A 23,806-nucleotide genomic window follows, 5' to 3' on the forward strand; every position below is an offset into this window, starting at 1 on the left:
TCTTCCTTTAATTTAATCGTTTATTTGAATTGGGACAGTGCACATTAATGAACACTTTAGACGAATAATGCTTCAAGTGTAAATATGCCGGATTTGAGCTTTGAGCTCATTTCCATCCGTAGTCCCCGACATACAACATATAAGAATCAACATTATCCGTCTTCCCTCCTGATTCAAACCTTTGAACACATGTTTTATTCCCTAGTCAAGCTTCCATGTTTTATATGGTGTCTATTTTTGGTCTACAGGCAAAAATGAATTGCCCAAATAGCTGTTTGAGATAGTATAAATAAATAATATGAATAATAAATTAAATATAATAAATGTAATAAATGCTCACGGTTAGAGTAGCAATCCCCATCCCTTTTCATCTCTCCATATTTGCAGTTTCCAGTCAACACGGCAATTATTTATTCAGAAGTGATTACAAACATATAACTAGATCAGGTTTAAATAACAGAAAAAAGGCTTCATCTTTATCTATGTTTCTCTTCAATTATTTACGAGAATATTGTCATTCAAACAAAAAAATAATGAAATAAATTAAACGAATACTAATATATCATCATTTATATATAAATAAGACACACTTTTGATACAAATCAAAACGTCTTCAACCTGCAGTCAATGAAATGATCTACATGCAAACCACCACAACAAAGGAAAAAAATCCTTAGAGTCCATCTATAAAATGTTATACAGGTTCACTGACATGAAAGAAATGTAAAGAATGAAAAGCTTTTATAATATAAGGCATCCTCAAAGTGACAGTATTAGGAGCAGATTTCCGAGCGGTGTGTGTGTGCTGATAATGCTAACAACCTCCAACTTCACACACAAGTCAAACAAATGATTTAAAAGCAGCAAGTGCGCTTCTCTCTTCACTTTGCAGCTACGAAACATCACAAAGTGCACACAAAGTCAGCTCAGCATCACTCTCTGTGAATACATGTCTGAAGTGAGGTTTACCTTTGCGCTCAGAGCGTTTCTTGCGCCTCCTCTTGAACCTGCGTCGGATCAGGCAGTAATAGGAGCCCAGATTCTGCGCTCCGTTGGTAAGAAGGGCCATGCCTCGGTCAGCACTTACACTGTATATAAACTCAACTGAAAACCAGCACTAGACTTAATCTGGAGGAAATACAACTACAGCTGCTGAGCTCGACCTGTCCACTTGATATTCAAAAGTCCACACACCTGCAGCGCTTCTTTGTTTCTACTTTAGCTCTTCCCCTGTATCCCAACTCTTTCCCTCCCTCCCCCCTTTACTCCTCCTCTCGCTGTTTCTCTCCTCTGTTGACTCCATGTCTGCCCTATCAGTAGTCAGGGAGAGGGAGTCGATGGGAAAAGGAAGGAGGGGACTGGCAGAGGATCGAGACTCCGGTTTCTCTGTGTTAATTTGCAACGGTTGTGAATTAACACAGAGATAAACTCAATCCTCTCTCGAAATCAATGAAGTCTCCAACAAGCATACAAAAATGCTCACATACTCCCTAGAGAAAACACACCTGTGTACACCATCTCTAATATGCTCACACACACTCACATTCATACAAACTATATTACATGTCATCTGAACCCTAACGCTTTTATCCAAAAGTGGCTTACAGTACGTACACTTCTATACATAGAGGAGCAATTTGATGTGAAGTATCTTGCCCACTGACACATCAAAATGTTGACTGAAGGGGATGGGGATTGAACCACGGACCCTCCAATTGGTGGTAGTCCATGTGCCACATTTTCATACAGACATACACATATCACTTTTAAACCCAGCTAATATGATAAAAAATTAAGTTTTCACTTGTTCTTCACCTGAATATTTACATTTTGTGCACTTGATTTGCCTCCCCACTGCTCCCACCAGAAGTGTAATACAGAGAGGCTCCATTGAAAGAAACACTGCCGCCCTCTAGTGGTGATTTACTGTATTTACATCTTTTAAAAAATCACAACATCCCAAAACCTTACACTCGTGCGTTTAGATGATGCTTATTGTAGTTGATGAGGATATGCTGGTTTCTTCAAAAGGGATCTACTTTCTGAAGCCACTTGTGGTAGAAGACAAAGACAGAAAGAAAAAGTGACTGGAGCAACAGAAATGGAAATAGTAGAAAAGAAGAAAATCACTCACCTTTGATTTGATGTTGTGTGGGTGATCGGGATAAAAACCTGGTGGAGAGAGAAAAAGAGAAAGTAGATTTTAGTGGTGAGTACTTGCCAGGTTTCCACAACAGCTGCTCTTTCTCGATCACACACTGGATCATTTGTTCCAAAAGCTGGTGTTTCTGGCTGGTCCCTGTCATTGTTTGTAGGAATGGAATGCACGTTTTCCACTCAATGTGACTTGATCTATTCATTTAGCTGGAAAATACATATTATTTTCTAACTAATGAATTGCTGTTTATTTCTACAGTGCTTCCCTGGAAGTACTTGGCGAAAGGAAGGCTCTTATTGAGAAATGTGATGCATTGGTTTACGTGGTGAATCCTTACACGGAAGATTGATCTACACCAGACTGGATAAAGATATAACTCAAATGTGATCCCTGAAATATCATTGCGATTAATGCCAACCAAAGTTCCAGAATATTCCAAGTTGTCCCTTAACATGCAGGCAGACAACTTTGTTATTTTTCAAACTAGACAAAATGACTTATAAATCCTATTAATATTCACTTAATCACTCCAAAATTAGAAGACTAGATACATAATCATATTAAGGTTAGATAAATGGCAGTGATTTAAAAACAAATATCTCCCTTTTTTTGTTTGCATCAATCATTTCATATACATTTTTTTGTACCAATTATGTCAGATTCACCATTGTTGTTTAAGAGAATGTAAAACCAAATGATGACGAGTTTTTCAAAGCACTGAACAATCTATCTTACCAAGAAAGGAACATACAATGCACATGAATATAACAGGTTTAGAGTCATTATATTGATTAGATTATATAAGAGATGCTGAGCCAAATGAAGACGATGAAAACTCTTGGATGATTGCGTCTGGATTTGAGGATAGTAGAAAGTGCAGGATTGGTGGTTCTTATTAAACGATGTCCCTCTGTTTTTGGAACATGTACCGTGGCAGGATGATGATTCATGGGGCAGCTGTGGCTCAGGGGGAAATGGGCTTCTTCAAATCAGAATGTCAGTGGTTCAACAGTCCTTAGGCAAGCTAGTGAACCTGAATTAAAAGCTGCTGTTGGAATGTTTGGAATGGTTATAAAAACTAAAATACATTTCATCTGTTGTAATTCTAATTAGGGATGCACCGAATATTCGGCCGCCGAAAATTATCGGCCGAAAATGGTTAAAAAGGCCCTTTCGGCTTTCGGCCGAAATATCAATGAATGTCAGAGAACAGGGTTACGTTGGTAAACTAACGTGTTGTTGTGATGACGTAATCAAAACGCGGCGACAAGCACGGCGCGCGACCATGCTCGCGGCTGGCTCACAGCCAACATGTCTGCCGCTTGGAGATATTTAAAAATATCAGAGAAAGAGGCGCGGATTGCAATTTGTAAAACGTGTTCAGCTGACATATCTCGAGGGGGTGTAACTGCAAAGACTTTCACCACTTCGGGATTACTCCACCACTTGAAATCAAAACACCCGGACAAATATGCGGAGTAAGATCAAATCACAAGCAGTGACAGCGAGAGACTGTTCAGCGCTGCCTCTCATGTGCTTGATGAGAAGAGGAACAGACTTATGGCTGATAAAGCAGAGAAGCTAATGTTCATTAAAAAGAACCTCCCACTTTTCCTTAATAAGTAGACAAGGCTGGCTTATCATAAGCTTATCTAGTTCTACATGTCTACTCTATACCCACTTTCCTGAACAATTTTCATTGTGAGTTATAATTCACCACCTCAGGTTATCATTAGGGGGAAATGACAGCAGCACAGTGTTCAATATATTGTACTTTCGGTATCTAAATGATACAATGTTGTTTACATTGCTCATGAGGACAGACCACCTTATTTGCAGATTCTTGATATTGTAATTTAATTTGTAATTGATTGTGGATTTTGTATCCAGTTTTCACTTTATGTATCTTTATACAATGTTTACTACTTTGCTTATGAGGACAGACAGCCTTATTTACAGATTCTTGAAATTTAATTGTAATTTAATTTGTAAATAGTTACATTCATGTGGATTTATCCAGTTTGCACATTTGTATGCATGCACTTATAGGCCTACTGTAGGTGCATTTGTTGTTGTTGAAGGCCTGGCTGTTACAGTCTTTATTTACACTACTTTGTTGTAGGCCTACTGGCCTAGATGTTTATGTAGTTTTAAAGCACCTTGGCTTTGTTCTGAAAGCACTTTATTGTAGTTATCCTACAGAGAAAAGAAAATGCACTTGACTTGGAATTAATGTACTGTATGCATTCAAAAGTGCTGAATAAATGTTTTATGGACCCATAATACTGATTATTATTTAAGTTAAGTTTTGCCATAATCATTTATTTTTCCATAATCAGGCAGCTGAACAACATTGGTAAAAAATGTATACATTATATATATATATATATTTCTATTAATCATTTTCGGCCTTTCGGCATTCGGCCAACTGTTTCCTATTTTCGGTATCGGTTTCGGCCAAGAATTTCCCATTCGGTGCACCCCTAATTCTAATTATAAAAAGGCGACCAAAGAGATGTAAACGCAGGTAAGATAGAGAACTTTTTTTACCAGTGTAACAATGATGGACATTTTCATTCTGATTTCCACACCAGAAACCTCCGAATCCAAGAGAAGGCTTTGACAAATGACTACTCGCCAAACAAAACAGTTACTGAAAACATATTAAGCTCATTTTCAGATTTATAGTTGTATTTTGTGACATGTTTACATGCTTTAATACTCGTTTCACCCTGTCTGAAACCAGAGCCCAGTCTGCTCTGATTGGTTAGCTGGCCAGCTCTGTTGTGATTGGTCAACCGCTTAAAGATGTCCGACCCTTAGCATATCACAAACAATGTGTTGGAGCGCTGGCCAATAGAGGAGCGAGAGTTACAGTCCCGCCCCCCCCCCCCCCCCCCCCCCCTCGAGTCCAATCGAGGGGTTTCAGGCAGGGGGGGGGGGGGGGGGAGAGAAACTCCATCTGGAGGGAACACAGGGATTTTAGCCTTTGCAGACCATTTACATGCACACAAACGAACACAATACAGGAAAGGGAAAAGCATAATAGGGCCTCTTTAATCTAAAGGCTTGGCTGAGGACTGACAACTCCATAGCCTTTCTGGTAGACATAGCCTCCGGGATGGAGATGATAAGGATGGAATAAAAGAAATGGAAGGGAAAGGACTGCACACAAAAAGCTGAGAAATAAGACAGGAGAATACAGAATCCCTTGCGTGAGAATATAAGATAAAGAAAGAAGAAAGGAACCATTAAGTGACAAAATAAATTCCCACATAAAACCGAAGGGATCCAAAACATCCAAGTTCTTATAAGGTCAGCGAAGATGTTTTCCCTTCTGCCAAACCGCGGCTTGGTATAAAACATTCTTAGAACGCAAATCAGGAGGGTTTTGGGTTGAGGTTTGCCACTTAAGCACATGAAGTTAAACTGAGCGGAAAGAAAGATGAAGAAGAAACGAGGCGGTGACTGAGGAACGCTCAAACGGAGAGAAAATAGAACATAAATAAAGGCAGATGGTTAGCGCAAGGAACGCCAAAACATTCAGGATAAGAGTGCGGGGTTGCAAAAAAAATCAGCCTGAGAAAAGGGATGAATTAAATATTCTCCAGACGCACATTCATTCATGCTTCTGTGCAGCACGAGCCAATGATAACTACAGTGGGCCAAGGCAGCCACAACTGCCTTGGCCGCTTTGTTTTTCCGAAAAGGAGCCCAGTCAGTCAACGTTATTTAATTTATGGAGCAATAGCTGCAAACATGGAAGAATACGTTTGCGGCCTACAGGAGCACATGTGGAGATTTTACCCACTTCTCTGTCTTGGTATTCCTCAATGGACTAAAGGAATGGGCTGTGGTTTTCCAGCTTGGATTTTTTAAACGCGCTCCAGACTCATAACAAGAAGCTCAACTCCTGGTGGCCTTTGCAGTGGTTAGACAGTGAAACACAACCATTGACAAAACAAGCTCTTAAACTGTTTCACAGGCAGGCTACTGCAGTGAGCCCATCTGTTGGTTCAGTGTGGATGTACTCACAGTCTACCAAAAAGCACAGAGCTCTAAAAATAGTTTAACTGGGAACAGCTTTGTTTTTTTATGGAGTTGGAGTTGCAATAGATTATAGACTATTTAATTAGAACTCAAATACAATTAAATATCACAATATATATATGTTTTATTATTAGGTTTGACTTTTGGTGCTTTTCAAAAGAATATTTTCAATTTTGATAGGTAGTTAGAATATAATATATATCAATAAATAAAAATATAAAAGGTTACTTTTAAATATTTTTATAAAAATAAAAAGATGAACAAATATGCAATTAAAAGGTAACATTTAATTAAATTACAATATTTATACAAATACACGGAGACAAATTATGCAGGTTGGACAATATATAACAACAACAAATATTTACATTTGTCTATATTACAATGTATGCATTGGTGTATTAGTATTAATCAAGATATAAATGCTGAGTTGCACAATTTAGAGGGTTTTGAAGATATTTTATCACTAAAAGGAAATCTGTCAAGTTTGTTAAGTTCAGAAAATACATTATTTTAATAGTATATAGCCTTTAAAACCAGCACTTATGTAATATTATGATTTCCAAAATCAGAGACAATTTCTGGTCCCCAATCATAATATTGCTATGTGATATATTGCCTTGCTCAAATGCAAGAAAATGGTTAAATGTGATTTTTTAAATGTTTTGGGGAAAAACTTCCAGGAAACACCAACATTTGCATAAAAAAGCAAGTTCAAAAAGTATATATTTTTAGCAATAAGATCAATGTTATGCATTTATCACTGCAACATCCAACCTTGTCAACAATATTGTTTGTGCAATAGGAGCCACTGACTGACAGAAACATTTGCATAAAAACTATGAATTACTCAAGGTAGGACCATTTTCCGACGTCGTCTATTAAGGCAAGCTTTATAAGGGAATGTGCTACAGAGATTGCACCTTCTATCTGGTGTTAATCACACTGACAGCATTGAGAATACACACCGGAATAATTTAGTAGTAGAGCCGTACACCAGCAAGGGGAGACACTTCAAAAAAGGGGGTCGGATGTCTAATCCTGCAGCATCATTAAACTGACAAGTTGACATTCTTACTTTTACAATGAGCGCAGAAGAGCCTTCAGCGACGCCAAAATATGCTCATTAGTATTTAAAAGCACTCCTCATTAAAATGTGGGTGGCACAAACCAAAAGCCCTCCATCTAACAGGCGGTAGTGAAGCGAGCAAAGCCTGACTAACGAACATCTGGAGGATAATAATACAAACAAATCAAACCTCAGAGTGTCCCCTCAGACGCGGCTGTGATTTTGAGGAAAGAAAAACGTTTTTTTCTCTTAAAGATGGAATTTTATCATTTTTTAAGCTCCTTTGCTGACTAAAAAACATGTAGATGTGAGTGTGTCCTGCGTTGGCTGAAAGTGAAGGCAGATGAAAAATGTCCAGGCAGGAGGAGTGTGGTTTCATTGCCTTGTGAGGAAGTCACGTTCCTAAAAGCGCAGAGTTTGGCAAAGACTCAGAGAGAGGTTGTGTTGGAGAGATTAGTGGAGACAGAAGGGGAGAGACTTTGAGAGCTTTTGGGGGTTGAGGTCAAGTGCGATGTGTGTGTGTGGTGGTCATAATAGAGTCTAATAGCCTTTGAAGACTGGAGTAAGGGTGCTGGAGAGATGCTTCTGTTGACTTGACATAAAATATCAGGAAATTAAAGGATGGGTAAAAGGACATTAAGTAAGTAAAATGTATTGTAAAAAGAGTAGGATTATACTTTCAAATTGCAATTGAGCTTATAATTCATATTGATGTACAATATATATTGTGATATACAATGTGAACATTTTGTTTATTATAATTAATAACGTATTTCTATTCTATTGGTCATTTTTACTTTGTGTTTTCAATATATGCTTTCAATTTTAATTTACCTTCCTATTTTTGATTTAAAAAAACGTTTTATTATATTTTTATTTTAGTATATATATTGTAGTACAATATGCCTGTTTACTTTAACTTTTTTTTTTTTTTTTTTTTTTTTTAATTTATTAAATGTTAAATTAGACATTTATGTTTGTGTAAAAATGTGTACACCTTTTTTATAATTGTATCTTTTAATTTAAATGTTTTGGTTTTATAGATATTCATTTTTTTTGCCTTTTTATTTTAAATCCTTAAAGACTACATATTTTAATTTGAAATGTTATTCTTTATTTTTCTCTATTTTAACTTTTTGGAAATGTCCCATTATATTTTTACATAAATATATTTATTTCCTTAGATATCTTATTGGCCATTCTTACTTTTAACATATTTTCTATACATTTATTTTCTTATTTTCTTCTCAAATGCAGTAACTATTATATAATCGAATTTCGACTCGAATAATAAAAGTATTGTGATTGTGAAATAGGTTCATGAAAGCAGTCAGCCTCACGCAATATGAGTGTGTGACTATAAACCTCGACTCAACGTCTTCAGCCAATAGCTGAGTAACCAGTAGTCACACACACACACACACACACACACACACACACACACACACACACACACACACACACACACACACACACACACACACACACTCCTGAGAGCCATTAAATTCTCCCCCTCCCTGTGACCTAGCTTTTTTTGCACACATGCCTACACAGGGACGGAATTTTAATTAACCCATCATTTAATTACGAATGATTGGACTGTGATTGATTGTGTGTGTGTGTGTGTGTGTGTGTGTGTGTGTGTGTGTGTGTGTGTGTGTGTGTGTGTGTGTGTGTGTGTGTGTGTGTGTGTGTGTGTGCGCGCGCATGTGTGTGCATATAGATTGGACTGGGAGGCACTGTTCTCCCTCGCTTGTCTGCCAGTGTGTTTTTGTTGTTCTGCCTTTTGTCCAGCAGAGGGCGGCACTGCTACAAGATAGACCAGCATTATGCAGTATGTACAAAGACAACCGTGAGGTTTTTCTTTTTTTTCCTTGCACGTTTTAATCAAATTTTCACGCCTGTTGCTGTGAGTGATTGCACATTTTATGCCGCACTATCATTCAATTAATGAGGTTGGGGGAAATGTGTGTATAAGGTAAAGCTTTTGCCGTTTTTCAACGACAGTAGTGGCCACAATTGAATGCCAAATTAAGCATGATATTTTTGTTTGTTATGAAAGTATATTTAAGAACAATTCCAGTTAAATAAGCAAACGAAAAGGGAAAAGTTATTGAGAATGCATCGTCTAAGTGCTCTCAGATCACAGGTTCACACATATGGTTATAGAACAGCCAACAGTGCTTTCAAAATAAATCAGAAATCACACCATTCTGGCAGTTTTTCCATTTTAAATACGGAGCCAGCAACCTACCCATATGCTGAAAGTAATAAACAGAGTACAGTCTTTTATAACTAAAGGTTATCAGGTTGATGGCAGGCATTTGGCTGCATTTCCATTTTCTGGTCTCCCTGCACTTTTCTCTATTCATTTCCGTGTTCTGTACACCGTTTTAAGGGAAGGATTCTGTGATAAGCATTAAGGTGATTGGTAGAGTTCACAATAATAATAATAATAATGCATTTTATTTATATAGCGCTTTTCACGACTCAAAGACGCTTTACAATATGAGGGAGGGTAGACAAACAAGGACAGGCAAACAAGTAAGTATAGTAAAATAAATAAAAAGGCAGTCAAGAGGAAATTGATTGAGAGGAGGGGGACTTATGGGTAGGCAGAGTTGAAAAGATGTGTTTTGAGGCGGGACTGAAAGACTGTGAGGGACTCAGAGTCACGGAGATCTTGGGGCAGGGAATTCCAGAGCCTAGGAGCTGCCACTGAGAATGCTGTGTCCCTAAAGCTGCAGAGTGTGGATGTGGGAATGGATAGGAGTCCGGCTGCGGTGGATCTGAGGGACCGTGGGGGTTGATAAGGAGTGAGAAGGTTTGTGAGATAAGGGGGGGCCAAATGGTGGAGTGCTTTGTAGGTGAGGACCATCATTTTGTAATTGATGCGATGGGAGACAGGAAGCCAGTGGAGCTCTTTGAGGACTGGGCTGATGTAAATGTACAATGCAGGGGATTAAAAACGGCTACACATTTTTAGTGCGATAGTGCAGGGCTCTAAGGATTTTGTGTTGCCGAAAGCATTTTGGTCGCAGGAAATGAAGTGGCATGGACTCTAGAGGCTGTGCTGCTTTGTTACACATTACAATGATACATTTCAAGGTTTAGCATCACAAGGAAGTGTGTGTGACAGAGATGCTGCAGGAGTAGCTTCACTGAGCTCTCCATCAAACACAATTGTCAGAGTGGGAAGACAGTGAGGGAACATATCCTCTAGGCTAATTAAGTGGTGCATAAATGAGTATTTAAACCTGGATATGAGTTAGCATTTTAGCATTTCTTGATTTACTTTAGTTCTACAAAATAAAACAAATCAGCAAATCCCAATTTGTGAATGTCTGAATCTTCTATGTCTTATTAAAACGGCACTTGCTAACAAGAGTCTAAATAAGACTACTAAAAGTAAAATCACGCAGAACATTAGCCGCCCTTAGCTAAGGCATGTAGTTTGTTTATAGACTAACATTAGCAATTTACTTTGATAAAAGTGATGTGAATAGGTTAACAAAAACGTATGAGTTTGACAAAGATCTTATTTTCTGTAATATTTCAAAATCACATTGATAAATCACATTGCTTTTTGTCGAGGGAACCCTTGTGATGCTACCCTAGGGGCCAGCCTATAAATAAATAAGTCATCACTGCACGATTGTATGGCACCAACTGTAAGGTTAGGCCTCTGTGAAATTGGGGGGGATCTGCAGGACAGTGTGATCCTTATTTTGTATCCCTCTCTATTAATCCTTTCAGTGGCAGGTGAAGCAGCAGCTGGTGGCTCCATGTGCATCAGAGGCTGACCAACACCCTCCCCAACAGTTATTGGTAAGGGTTCCTTTTCATCAGTGTTGATTTTGTTTTTTGTTTTTCCATGACAGAGACTTGAAACAAGGTGATATATTGACGGAAATGTTGTAATCAGATGGCTACAAAATTACAAAAGTTCCATTGACTAAAATGAAACTAAAATTATAACAACGTGCCATGACTTAAATACAGGGCTCCTACAGATTTGACTATTTTGAGATTTCAAAATGCAAAATCAGAAAACCAACAACTAAAAGCCATGCCCTTAAGCCCTTTTGAGGATCAATAGTAGTCAATTAAAAAATACTAAAATGCCCACAGTTTTGACAAAAGACTGACTAAATAAATACAAATACAGATAAATTGACAGAATGTTCTTAGAGAAGCAGCCCATCCGAATCAGAGACGATGCCAATCAATAAGTAAAATAATAATCAAAAGTGTGAAATTGCACCAAGCCCTCGTGTGTTCTATGTGCTCTTATTGCTTGTAGTGAATATTGGCTGTACACAGCTTTGATATTCAGCCTTAGTGAGGGCGGTGTTGTTGCCTTCTCAAAATAACACGTCTAATCTAATATGAGGCAATACACACACACATTCCCAGTACCATATAACCATCCAAGAATTATCTGTAAAAAAGCCAGACTGCCGAAATAATCTTGTGACATCTAGTAGATTCCAAAAAATCGCATTATCAACATTATTTTAGAAACCCGATTGCTTATTTCACACCATTTACCAGCTGCCCCCATTGTATTGGTCTGTCTAAATAGGAGCGTGCTTTTATTCTAAATAAAAGGGGGCCTGTAAATAGGAATGACTTAATTCTTCCTATGGGAGTTCCCTTCAGTTCTACCATGAATCACGCTGCTGGGTGTGGTCCCATCCTTATCCAGGCTCCAGCTCTCTGCCCGTGAAAGATCTGTTCTGCTGCCTGTGGCTTTGGGACTCTGGCTTGGGTTTGACCAGCAGTGGTTTATGTGTAAGTATACATCTCATGTGCAACAATGGGCAGCTCTGTGTAAGACCCCTTGGCAGTATATCCACCTGAAGGGCAAAGCCAACAAGCTGGAACAAAGGGAGGCGTGGGAATTACTGCCACAGACTTCAAGCCACAAGGATTCACGTTGCAGGTCTTAATGATCCTTTATGAAGCCATAAACTATATTTCATAGGGGTTTAAACTATATTGCATGCTTATATAAACCCACAGGAAGTTGAGAGACATGTTAAGAGCACCCAAAAGGCATTTAATCCTTTCTAACTCCGGTGTAGGGCTGCACAATATATCATTTGTATATCATAGCAATGTCCATAAGGGTAATAAATACATTGCAAAAATGTGACATTTCACTCAGGTCTTGAGAGTTATATAAATGAGAGTGACAGTAGAAAAATACACTTAACTTTTTTTTAAATTGGTGCCTTTTATGTCTTGTTATGAGGCGTCAGTACCTTAGGTTAAAAGGACTTGCCTGAAAACCGAAGGATCACAAGTTCAAGAGTGTTACTTTAAAGGGGCCCTATTGATTTTCATTCATCACGTAAACATTGGAGGCGTATAAACCTATATAACAGACTACAGGAAAGGCAACAGCCCAAAAAACATAACAGGACCTCTTAACCTGTTAAGCCCTGAGCCTGTTTTTCCGGTTTCAGGCTCGAAAACGACATTCCCAGAAAAAATGACTATATCTTCACTTCTAAAAGGGGTAAATTAATAATATTTTTTCTCAAAGCAATGATAAACCTGTGAGTTGGATGTAGAAAAGTCAGAATCAATATAGAATTGTTTTATTTTAAAGTAAATTCAGATTGAAAATAGTAAAAAAAGATGTAAATGATAGTTTCCGTCCAAAATAAACCCATTACTTTTAGTGAAAACCACCCTTGAATGATGGGATGGTAGACTAAAAGCTTTAGGAATCCAAACTATAACATATAATAAGTACCCTGTATCAAGATTGATGCAAAACAAGTGACATTTGACCTTTTTAGAGAGGTTTAGGGGGAAAAAACGCACTTCTGGGGTAATTTGGGTGGATTTGCCATAATCCTGGAACCCATCGGTCAGTCGATTTTGATGATTGACACCTCTTTTGAACCGTTAGAGCCAATAGAATCGAGGGGAAGTTCCTAAAATCCATCTAAACATTACCCATTGGTGAATGAGTGATGCGCAGCCAGCAAGCCTAAAACTGGAAGCTGGGTTACAGGTCTCGTAGCTCTCATAGCAGCTATGAAAACTCAGTTTTTTCCATAAATATGATGATGGATTATAAGTAATCATTTGAAAGTGACACAGAGACATTGGATTAACCATCAGCAGCGTTTATATGCGTTGTAATGCCCTTGAACACAACTTTTGATCAGAAAACAGCAAAGGTAAGATGAATTTTCCGTTATGGCTCCGTAAAGTGAAGTTGCGTGTTGTCTTTGCCAGCCTTCCCTGCCGCGTTTTGGTCGCACATTGATGATACTTATACCATTGGAATCTATGGAATCTCAGCTTTCATATGCTATCTAGTTTGTGCAGATCCGATAAAGTATAACATATTTGTACCATGAGTTATGTGCTAAGTGCGTTAGCACTCTTTCGCTTAGTGCTAATTCAGACACTCGGCGTTAGACTTGTGTTTCATTTCGGGAAACACTTTTCATATCGTCAGTTACCTGAGTCTTCCCGTTAAGTATGACACATTAATAGGTTGTTAAATGTTAAGAAGCCCTGAGACACAGTTTTGTGAATATTGTTGTGGGCGGGGGCACCAGGCTTAACAGGTTAAGAGGTGCAAACTGGCCTCCTGGGCACTACAGAAGGGCCCTTGAGCAAGGCACCGGACTCCCACACAGCTCCACGGGAAAATGTATATACATGATCACTGCCCACTGCTCCTAATAATAGAATGGTTGAAATGCAGAGTCTAAATTCCCAGTGTTCAATACAATTATGTGAAAAGAAAAGAAATAAGCCAATTCTATTTTTAGAAGAACACCGAAAGCAGCAGAAAAGGCGGAACTGAATACACTTTAATGACTTCTTATTTACCACAATATTACAATATTCAACGTTATTGCATTTGTTGCTCATATCTTGCAGGCCCCACTCCTGTGCTTCTGCAGTTTCCTCTGAGATTTGTCTAACAACCTGAGGTGAATACCAATCACGCTGAGCTGCTTTGATTTCGTTCCACAGCTGTCATGTTCCCCGTGTTAACTCTGGCTCAGCGAGCTGCAGAAAAAACAACATTTTGACAACAATTTCTGGGAAGTCCTACAACTTTGGCTTGTCGTCATGGCAACACAGACAAAATAAAGCAAAGTAGGTTTTCATGTTTAACTGTAAGTCAGCTGCATGGCTTTGGATGGGACTTTAGAATATGCTGATATATTCTGCACAAAAGGGTTCGTAGTCGTAGTGTGATGATAATGAAATCGTTGAATACCGCGTGCCCCCCATCACACACACAACACACACGTTACTCGCTCATATTCTCCCGCATATTTATCCCTCCTGCCGTAACGCAGAGCCACGGTACATTTCTACCCACGTTTAATATTCTTCCCCTCCCTTTATTATATGTTACGATTTAGATGTCAGCACTTTCGCCAATGACGAATGAGCCTCTTTTCTTGGCCAATTTATCTTTCTGCCCCGCTCTCTGCCCTTGTTGATGGGACACCCTTCCATTTCCTGTGCTACGGAGAAAAATAGGGAAACTCGAGGGCACATGGAAAGAAATGGTCCCAGAGGGGAAAGAACGGAAAACTGGAGTATTTAATTAACAAGGCAAGGACAAGGTGGAGGGAGATGGATGGAGAAATTAGACAGACAGACAGTGTTAATAGATGTATTAAAGATGCAACAACATCCCAACTCCGCAATCAATACAAGACAACGGAAGCCTGTCCTGAAACTAATGGTTTGACTATCGCACACACACACTTCTTTTTACTGCACTGCAATGCGGTTTGACATTGGAGATAATGACATACACACAGAGCCCCACATGTGACTGCAGGAAAACGCCTCTAAACACACAAAGAAGCGTGGAGGTGAATCTGCAAGATCATCCACTGATAAAAATGACATTTTACTTGGTACACATGTTGAAAAACATTGTTGGTGTTATTTGGTAATGGACAACATGGAGTAACAGTGCAGAGGTCATGATGGGTGAGTCTAAGGGACTGCAGCAGGCTTTGTTTGCCAAGTAAGATTTTCAATTAGCAATGGCAACCTTAACCAAAGAGCTATGAAGGTTCTTGGAAATTGCCTTTTAAAATGACCCACATGAACTTTACCAATATTTATACGAGTGTTTTATAATTTGCCGATCCGATGGTCGAAGAAAAGGAGCTTGTAGATATATGTTTATTTTTATATGTGTTTATCCAGCCAACAGTTTTATTGGTGATGAGAATATATAAAAATGTTTAGAATATGTATATGTAGAATATATATATATATCTTAATGTTAAAAGTTGGTTCCAATGGTGCAACAGGCATGACAAGTAAAACTATTAGATATTTTAAACAAGGTTTGTTGTAAATTATTTGAGAAAATAAGGAAAAACATCATCGTCACCACATACATACAAAATTATTGGTTTAACTTCCATAGTTGCTGTAGTCCGACTCAAGATTTTCTCGGTACAAACGTATAATTGGTTTCATTAACACTAGAAGCGCCAACAGTTACATTTTACCCACAGCTGTTTCTTGACTGTATGTAACTCTTTTTCAATAAAATATTCAAGTCTCCCAGTCTGTGACTTTTCCTGAAAGTGTGTTATGTAGCACCCTCTGTTGTTAAAAATTGTCAATATGAAGTCAGATTGAAAAAACGGCCCAAAAATGTTTTCATTTATACCCATCAGAGCCAGCGGGTAATATTTACCTTATAGGAAATGCAGTGATTCTCGCGCTATTGATCTTGCGCGTAAACATAAACATGACGTGTTTTGCTTTAGCAATGCCTGTTGTTTACTGCGGTTCCTTATAGATAGAGAGATAGAGAGACACTTTTAGCAATAATTTATGCTTCATGCTATCTGCACACTAGATATCATATGAAAGCTGAGAGTCCACAGATTCTATTGGTATACGTTTCATCACTGTGCGATCAAAACTCACTGTTAACCCTGTGTTCTAGTATGATAAATAAAAGAACATTGTACCTTGAAAATCAATGCATTCTAATAGCGGGTACATTTGACCTGTTGGTGGTTTTAGGTATACAGCGACCCCTGGCGGTTCTAGTGTTAAGGGATAAGTGTTATTGTGATGAAAAAAAAGTATATTAAACAAATGTATACAGTCACTTTGCGTTACAGATGAGCTATTGCTTCACATTTGATTTTAACTTGACACACTTGAACATATGTTTGATTGGAAAAATGCAATGCTGTGGCAGCATTCATTCCTCAGGCAGATTTCTACACCCAGGCAGGGGAGATAAAGCAAAGCTTCTGGCAACATCAACGTTTTTTACATCATCATTTTGACTTTACAAAGAAATAAATGCAATGTTGGGAAATAATGAACTAGTAAAATGTTCTTCCTTCTTGCCTCACCCCATTTTACATCCTCTAGATCCAGTTCCCTCCATGAATGTAGTTGATGACCGTCCAATGAAGGGTAATATTTCTTAATATTGACTTTTACAACCTGGGGAGCACTACACAATATTAAAGTGATATTGCTGATACTTCTGTTTTGACATTTCTCAGCAGTAGGTCCATGTTTGAAGCCTAATTGTGAGAACAAGAGGCAGAATATGAAATGAATGGTTAAGACTTCATCACTTTCACTCCAGAGTGTTACATTTCCTGTTTGGTACAGAGTGCAAAGTCCTACAGGAACCTACCGGCCCTTTTTCAAAATATATTTCCATATAGTATGTTTGTTTGGCACCAGGCAACCAATACTGTCAAGTTCTGCTTGTATCCTGACCTTTATGCAATATGGGAAATGTTTCAAGTCACTGATGTCCGATTACTGCTGCTGGTACGCCTTTAAACAACCCAGAGTCACATTCTGATGAAACTTTGCTGCATCAGGAGAGTTCGAGGTCATCCCAAAAATAAGCCAGAAATACACTCGTACCCTTCTCCCTCACCTGCTCTGCTGGGACCGCATGAGCATCCCTTTGCGGAGGGTGCCCACGCAGGTCTACATCACAGTGTGTGTGTATCAAAGGGAGAGAGGGAGTGCGTGCGTTCCTCTCCTCTTTTGCTTGGCCTATCTAGGTCAACAATCTGGGGAGTTGCCAAGGCTTTGGTAAAGCAGGCAGCTCGCCATCACAGCTGGCCAGAAAGAACACACACACACACACACACACACACACACACACACACACACACACACACACACGCGCACACGCACACGCACACACACACACACAGTAACATCTGCATTGCCACCGCCCAATGCATGCATAGAGCAATGCCACCTGTTCCTAGATCATGCTTTCTGGGATTTGAAGAGTGAAAAAGAAAAAAGTGCTCGAGATTTAGGGATGCACAAATAATTCAATTTCTAACAAAACCGCAATATGGACTTTTAATAGAAAAAAAGCAGTAGGCACAATATTTTCTAAAATGAAAAGTCTGTGAAAGATTCTAAAGGAAGTGATTTGATACTGCACAGTCGACATAAATTAAATACTTGTTGGAACATATCCTCATAAAAAAACAATCAGAACAAAAAGCGGCTGATATTGTTCAGACACAGAAAAAGTTGGTGAAAAAAGAAAAGCACTCAGAACTAAGAAAATTAGGTGTAAAAATAAAAAAATGCCCTGAAACAAAGAAATCCATACACACATCTTGCATGGTATTCAATGATAATGTTTAGAAAATGGTAATTCCCTCTACTATCATTAATCATATTGCAACTGCATAATAGCTCAAAATAATCACAATAACTTATTTTTCCCAAAGCCATATTGAGAACCTTTCTGACTGCAATCATTGGGGAATGTGTGTGTAAATGTTTGTGTGTTTATGTAACACGCACATGTTGGTTTCATTCTCATTGAACAGGAATGTAAGGTTCCGGCTAATTAGCCACTTCCAAGACAGAGAATAAATCCAGCACGCAGAACTTTTCTTTCTGCGTCGCTGTCGTTCAATGGTGGTTCAGGCTTTCCCACACTGCTTCTATTCAGTGGTTGCAGATAGGATTACTACAGAGGTGCTCCAAAAGTAGGCCACGACATGCTGTGTGTGTGTAGTGCATTGTGAGTGTACCAGGGTATCCAGTAAAGTAGCCTGAAGTAGGCACCTGGTAACATGACATCATTAATGGGAAGCCTTTACCAGTAAGGCCTGTTCCTGGAGGACAAGCATTTTTTTATATTTCAGCTAGTGTTTTATATTTGTTAGTCTTAGACCTGTGTCAAATGTCCTTGTTTGTTTGTATCTTTTTTAAGTTTCAGTTGACTCAAAGTATGGGCATTTAAGTCTTTGTCAAATATACTTTAACAATTGATCATCATTTTTGTAAGTAAAACAGTTTTTTAACATTTCAGTTAAAATATCACCTTTTTTCCCCCAACCCTTTTTGTCATTGCTAACTTTAATTTAAGTAAGCTGTCCTGATTCTTCCCCACTAAGCCGAGTGTGTTGCTGCTATAATCCTGATAAGGTGCCAGCAGTAAAGGAAAGGGAACTGCTGCCTTGGAAGGAAACATGGAAGAGTGGTTTCTGTAAAGTTTTTATTCTTGGGGGAGCTCTTTCCTTCAACTCAAAGAACATTGGGGATTCAAACCCACACCACTGGAAAGAGGACTTTGTCTTAGGCAGCCTGCTCTACCAGATTAGCTCCCAGATCGTCGTTTTATCCTGAACAATATTGCATGTAGGCACAGTTAGAGTTTAATGATATTGGGGACATCTCGTCATCATCTGGTAAATAGGTATTTTACGCACATATTTAATAAAAAGTTCTCGAAATGAACACTGGTGTACACCGACACACACAAACACTAGGGATATATTTAATTTCCAAACCCTGTGAATGGTCTTTAAACATTTTAAAGCCTTTTTTATGGACTTGACCTTGTATCATGACATGATGTCTGCGAAATCAATTAAAAAGAGACTTGCATCATTTCCAAAGGACACTGAAAAAAGGGACTGGAAAAGGTAGCAGGCCAGGTGCAGGATGAATGTGGACCCTAAGCAGAAATGGAAAATTGTATTCCAACGTAATCTTTTATTACATTCATAGCCTGCAGCAGGTAAGCCCTGACGAATTGCCTTTTAGAAATGAGGCTACGAAGAATCGGGAGCTAACGTCGCGCCCATGGATGTATTTCTTCTACAGGTGCTGTATCTAACTGCCAGCTAATTTTCCTGGAAAGGCACTTGCATGAACGACCCCAAATTCATACTAATAAAGTCTCAATGGTTTTCTATCTTACACTCGGGGGATTAAATGAAGCGAGATCTGTGGCAATTTGGCAAACCTACCAGACATTCTAAGTAGGGTGGTCAATTCAACAACAACTCAGTAACAGTCGCCCCTCCCTGGAATACAACCACTGAGTTGTTTAACCCAAAAACTGCTTTAGATAGTCTGCCAAACACATCTCATTTGGGCACTGTATAGTTCCCTTGACGTAATGTGGAGCAGAATGAGGAAAGGAAGCCAAAATAAATGGAGGTATGAATTATGCCATATTGCTAAGAGGCAATCAACAATCACACCCTTGAAAAAATAGACTTGGGCAAGCAAAAATGTGATTGAAATAAAAGTAGTGAGAGCCTGCTGGCGTGTTATTGTTGGTGTCAATGTGCCAGGCCAGAGAACCACAGAGGGGGAAGTGAGGCATGGGCAGATGAGCCTGTGGCACTCAGGCCTCACTCCCTCTGCCAGGACTCCCATCCCCCGGTCTGTTCTTTTTCCTCTCTTAGTTTTTTGCTCTCGTTCTTAAAGTTATTTTCTGTCCGCCAGACAGACGGCAACAAAAAACACGGTTGTTTCTTTCAGTGCCGTGTTCGTACAGCCTTGAAATAATTGAATGTTTTGCGGGCAACGGCAGAAAACGGGACACTTTCAGGTAATTGTATCATAAGTGAAATCCTCAATAGAAAGGTCCTCAATCCCGGAAATTATTAAGCATTGTGGCCCGTCTGGTTCGCTCCTTTCTAAGTCAATGGGTTTCCAATGGGTTATCCGTTAAATGCCTGAATTAAGGTCAGTGGTTAACACAAGCGTATAAGATGTTCACATTTAGTTCCACAACATAAAATACGACAGTATGTACCACACTCACAGTTGGTGGTTGCAAACAAGTGTCAATGACACTACAAAACGCCAAACACAAGTCTGCCTTTAGCTTAGCATTAGTGTCTTGATGTCATGCGACCGTCATGTAGTTCCTTTACAGCCTAATATACATATTTCTAGCAATTGCATTCAATAATTATAAAAGTGGGGTCAATATGTGGAGATTATCCTGCTGAACAAACTTATCATAAATCTTTGTTTGACAAATAAATTCCCATGAACTTTTTGCTAGGGGAGCCAATGCGATGCTAACTTCCAGGTTGGCCTACGAAAATGGTATATCCCTGCAACACTCTATATAGATGGATGCATGTTAGAAGAAATACAAAACTACATCTATAGAAAAGCTGTTTGCGGCCTAGTTAAAATCCACATGGTCTGTAGGCATTGAGTCTGTATCAACAAGATGTGATGGTGGGCCATCTTTCTGCGATTACCATCTGGCCATTACTGCTTTAGGCCTGCTGTACCATGGACCAGTGAGCAAAGCTGATCTGACTCGCTGGCTGGCTGCTTGCTATCTGTCTGTTGATTTTCTTTTTTCTTCTGCTAACTGTAAAGATGCCTGTAGCCTTGGCAATTCCATAAGCTGTCATTTCACCAACACACAAGAGGCCGGAGAACTTATATTAGACTGAGAAATGCCTTCAAACAAAGAGTTCTGCAGAATAATTCAATACATGTAGTAATGAATCAACGTCAGACTTTAGGGGGGAGATGAAGGCATCATTTCATGTAATGATCCAAATTATTTTAACATAAAGTAAAACCACTATGTCATGTCATATTAGTCTCTCTGCATCTATTACTCCGAAGATGTTCTCTTTATAAAGAAACAAAAACCATCGCCAGCCAAATTGCCCCTTTTTCTCTCTCATGTTCGGTTCTCTGCTCGTTTGGTAGTTGCACTTGCTTTAAAGCCATTACCCTGAAAAAATGCATTTGACATCTCCTTTAAAAAGGCAAAGGGCATGGTTACATAAGGGTTTCTATTTTAGTTGGTTACAAACCTGCCTCTGATGGGAAGAAACAAACAGAGTTCTGCTAGGACTGCTTCCCTAATGGCCATCTATAACGTTTTATCATCAAAGGATTCTTTTGTTTCATGTATTGATATCATCCATGAAGATGTGTCCTGTGATGTATTATTAGCCTATTGGCTTCATGTTCTGTGTTCTTTGTTTTATTAAGCATGCTGTACTTCTGACATGAAAAGAGTTCAAGGAAACTGCCTCACTTTTAATTAACTACCGGTACTGTAAGACATTGTCAATTTTGTTGGAAAGCTATGTCGTGGACCACAGGATTAATGATTCAATGTTAAATACAAACTTACTAATTCTGGAGGTGTTCAATGACATTTTCCTGGTGGGTATGTCAACGTAAAGTCAGAAAAAAGAGAGAATGAGGGGGCAGATGAACAGTGAATACAAGCAGCAGAGAGATATAACTTAAATCAAACCAAATACAGTTATTTATTGATGTAGTGAAGTGAACAAACTAAATAATTAGTTTGATACATTCTTGTGACTCTTTTCTTAGGATTATGTATCATTTCTATTTTAACTATAACGGTTTCCAATTGTGTTTCTGCTTACCGATTAGGTTTCCTATCTGTTCTTGATTTTGGTTCTTTGAGCAAAATCAATGTCATCTTTTTTCTTTGGGTGCCCGGTACTGGGAATTCCGTATTTCAATTTTACTTGGATTAGAATTTCTGTTCCCCACCCTACCCTTTTTGCTAATGTTGTTTTGCGAAAGGAGTGTTGTGTTTGATGTTTAACAATTGATATAAAAGACTGAAAAATATGGTTGAAAGACATAAGAAATTGCAGGGGCTTTGCCACACAAATACTGCCACCCATTGATTCCCTTAATGGGCAAGATAGAATATGTTTTAAAGATGCCCTGTGGGGTTTCCTTGTAAACAGAGTATGTTGTATGCTTACCCTTGAGGTCTAACAAACAATGTATTTCCATTTGCAAAGCCTATTCGGCCTATTAAATCATTCATTGGTAACATCTATATTTGCTTGCAAAAAGCCTTGTTCTCTACCTTAGTATGTGCATGGTGGGTGTCGTTGAGTGTTTTTTTCTTTTTTATAAAAGTCAGCTTTTTATCTGGAAAAATTACTACTTAATTCCAAATAAAAGGTTGCCGAAAAAGGTATGTATACTGACAAATGGGACATTTTACAAATATTTGTATCTGCAAGATTAGGACTTCAAAAGTTGTGGCTATGATATAAGACAAAGGCTCAATTGCTATGAGAAAAATATGATATTGATTAGGGCTGAACGATTGATCGATTTTAAATCGAAATCGCAATTTTAAAGGATGAGATTATCAAATTGCAAAGCCTGCAATTTTTTTAACCTCTTTTTTTTCTTTTAATTTTTTTTGTTTTTGTTCTTCTTGTGTGTCAGTCATCCACACCAATCAGAAGTGCTGTGCTCCACATGTACCAGCCATTGTTAACCAATCAGAAGTGGCCCATGATAGAAGGTGATAGACAGATTGATCCAATCACCTGCCAAGTATTTTTGAAAGTGCCTTCCCTTTCCAAATGGCTACCAACGGAGCTTTCCTGGATGGTTTGATGAAACAAACCATCTGAGTCAGGTTAGTAATGCTCCATCACATGTTTTACATCTATTACAGGGTGAATCTTAAACTGAAGCTTGACTTTAAAGCAACCCAACAGAAGTTTCATGTAAGTTTAGTTCTTCCACTCGTAGCTCGGGCTGCGGGGGTGCTAGAGATGAGAGCATGTTGATGCGACCTTCCTAGCCGGAGATATGGCCGCATTTTACAATAAACTTCCGTTGGGTCGCTTAAAAACAAATATCGCAAACGAATCGCAATCGCAATATTTGTCAGAAAAATCACAATTACATTTTTGTCCCAAAATTGTGCAGCCCTAATATTGATATTACTTCCATAATATTTCAATATCAATGATCAAATTGACCCTGAAACCCAATCCACGATCTTGTTTAGTGGAGCTTGGTCGATATAAACTCTAAATAAATGTTTTGAAACCTGCAAATTGCACCCTAACAGTTACATTAGAGCTGAAATGGAGGAGCTCACACCTTCTTAACAGTGTCTCTGGAGATTCGCCCCATTTGCTGCAAATTCTTTTGTCAGCCATGGACATTCCCCGGAGACAGGAAACAACACTTAAGAACTAGAGAACAATAAGGAAAGTGTCTGACGTTAAAAAAAAAGAAGATATTCTGTACAGTAAAATGATAATGTATTATCAAATTCCTTGCCTCACTTCATCTTTCAGTTTTCATCAGGCACATGACACCGACTGAATCTGATGAAATAAATATTCATTTACGCCCAATTTGCATTCAAGCCATATCCCCTGGAGTGACAGAACAATCAGTTAGAGAAATGTCCTCCATCA

At 38.6% G+C, this 23,806-nt stretch overlaps 2 protein-coding genes across 3 annotated transcripts in view; both read right to left on the reverse strand.

Annotated features, from left to right (window-relative positions):
• Window positions 1-23,806, reverse strand: part of LOC307030136 (double-stranded RNA-specific editase 1-like) — a 392,337-nt gene that overhangs the window by 60,122 nt on the left and 308,409 nt on the right. The window lies entirely within an intron of this gene.
• The window catches only part of LOC307030134 (double-stranded RNA-specific editase 1-like), a 150,400-nt gene that overhangs the window by 34,676 nt on the left and 91,918 nt on the right, over window positions 1-23,806 (reverse strand). For both annotated transcript variants that reach the window (XM_079666383.1, XM_079666382.1), the window contains one exon: window positions 2,135-2,172. The gene's annotated coding sequence lies outside the window, so the exon portion shown is untranslated. The remainder of the gene's footprint in view (window positions 1-2,134; window positions 2,173-23,806) is intronic.

The sequence above is a fragment of the Notothenia rossii genome (assembly GCF_949606895.1).
Source record: "Notothenia rossii genome assembly, chromosome: 2".
Taxonomy (NCBI): Eukaryota; Metazoa; Chordata; class Actinopteri; order Perciformes; family Nototheniidae; genus Notothenia; species Notothenia rossii.